The 2,478-nt window shown below is 35.0% G+C and overlaps 1 protein-coding gene across 3 annotated transcripts in view; it reads right to left on the bottom strand.

The window, feature by feature from the left end:
* Positions 1-2,478, bottom strand: part of LOC127732690 (uncharacterized) — a 136,099-nt gene that overhangs the window by 37,736 nt on the left and 95,885 nt on the right. The window lies entirely within an intron of this gene.

Raw genomic sequence — 2,478 nt, 5'->3', positions numbered from 1 at the left:
GGTCTTTTTATTATTTGCAATTGTAGTTTTCATTAAAAACTGCATCACATACTCTTCTCCAGTCATTTTATAAGCTCACCTGGTCCTTAGGGCCAGTGTAACATATTGTCATCATTTGGCAACCATAGTCTTCTGTCTTCCATTATAATTTACAAAAATCTTCTCTCTGAAATTTCTTGGCCATTTAGAACAAAACTTCTGCATGATCAATCTGAGTGCATCTAGTCAAAATGTAGTTAAAAAAATATATCTGATCATTTAACCCATATGACCACCATGGTTGAAAATAGAACCTAGGAGTCTTTATTGATGTAGATAATCTGACTAGACAAAAATGTTCAAGATGTAAAGATCTATCTAATGACCAAAATTGTCAGACAACTCTTTAATGTTTAGCTTTGAGCGTTCCTGATGAAGGTAACTTCAGAAAAGCGCGTCGGATGCATGAAATTATTAAACGTATTGTTTTCAATTTCTTATGAGAGTTATTTGCCCTTAAATGACAATTTGTTGCAATTTTGACCATTATCTTATAATAGTTAGAAGAAACTTTAAATAGCAAAAAGGATCAACAAGAAACGATCTACAAATATAAAGCTATATAAAATCATCAGTTGACTGTTGATGGAATAATTGTCTTGAAATGAAGATTTAGCATTTTTACCTTATACATGTGTCTTGAAAACTTTAATAGATCTACTAAAACTTTGAAAGCATTAATGATCAGCAACACAAGAGTTTTGAATTGGTCAATATGACTGAAATCATCAGTGGACTCTTTAAAGCAGTAACTGTTGTAACCCTGAAACACTTAGGTTGTGAACCCTGCTCTTGGCAGGTGTGTTTGACACCTTTCTTAATTGACTAGAATTGCCAGTTTTCCTACTGAAGGCTGGTGGTTCTCTCAGGGTACTTTGGCCTCCACTTATAAAAATGGTCCACTATCATATTGCCAAAAGTTGCGTTAAACACCATCAATCAATCAATCAGTTGAATTAAAAAGGCTCAAATAGAACACTGAGCCTTAGTTTTAGTACAAATACATACTTATAAATAGCAAATAAATCCTTGTGGAAAAACAATGAACTAGAATTAAATGATTCACATGACCTGTCCTAAGCTTTATGTACTTTTGTAACGCTGTGCAAATAGACAGAAATTTAAAAACACTGCCATAGCACACGGTACGGTTGGTACGGTTCCGACCGTACCAATTTCAACTGCAGGTACGGAAAACCGTACCAAAAAAAAATCAAAATATAAAAAAAAACATGTAAGAATATTATGCAAACTTCCATACAATAAACTTTTAACATTTACCTCTGCCTGTTTTCATTAAAGAAAAAAACGTCTCTCAACGTTAAAAGTACAGAGCAACGTCAACATACGTAACAGCAGTACCGTAATCGGTTTATTGATTAGCAATTAATTATTAATTAATCGGAATCGTGCTATTGTTATGGATGCTGTTGCGAATAATGTTTGGTGTTGTCATTGGTTCATGCTCTAATCTGACACAGACTGAATAAACTGAAATGCCATGATGGATAATCTGAAGAATGCAATAGCCAACAACAATCGCCAATTAGTTGGGCAAATCTCCACAAATGTTGCTAGTTCTTTAAGTTTAACGCTTCAGCTTGGAAACATTTTCACGGTCAAAGAAGCCAGCAGTTTTTCTTTTGATGAATTCGGGATTGGTTTTGTTCGGGACTTCGGCATTCATGTTTTTTAATTCGGGATTTATGGATAAGACCCCTTCCTACCCCTTTCTGCACTGTGCCCTTCCGTAACATATGCAAAACCCCGAGCATAAATCACCATTATTTCACATGTTGAAAAAAATCTATACTTCACCGGGGGACAGTTTTCTCGAGACCGTCGATTTACTCTTTCCATTGATCATTACAATAATTTAGAAAAACTGTAGGAATGGTGTAGAATTTCTGTAGAAAGTGCATTGTATTTATGATTATCACTATTCTGGTCATTTAAAAATGATTTTAATAAAGCGATTGTCGCGCGAAAAATCGCGATACCGTCGCTGGTGAAGTATAGAGTAAAATCACAAAAATACTGAACTCCGAGGAAAATTCAAAAAGGAAAGTCCCCAATCAAAAACCCAAACACATCAAACGAATGGATAACAACTGTCATATTCCTGACTTGGTACAGGCATTTTCTTATGTAGAAAATGGTGGATTGAACCTGGTTTTAAAGCTAGCTAAACCTCTCACTTGTATGACAGTCGCATCAAATTCCATTATATTGACAACGATGTGTGAACAAAACAAACAAGAACAATAGGTAAAAATGTCACAAATAGGGGTAGTCTAATTCGGTAGGTCACATTCGTGAAAAGGGAACGGGATTGTAGTTACGACATAAGGAACATATCCGATATCATCTGTGAAACGGATATTCCATAACGGCCAACCAACTCGTGATGGTGTCCGTAAAATTTACAAAGTGATGATT

Source organism: Mytilus californianus, unplaced genomic scaffold (genome assembly GCF_021869535.1).
Source record: "Mytilus californianus isolate M0D057914Y unplaced genomic scaffold, xbMytCali1.0.p SCAF_26, whole genome shotgun sequence".
NCBI lineage: Eukaryota > Metazoa > Mollusca > Bivalvia > Mytilida > Mytilidae > Mytilus > Mytilus californianus.
The sequence above is the reverse complement of the archived record's forward strand: the minus strand, read 5'-3'. Positions and strand labels throughout refer to the sequence as shown.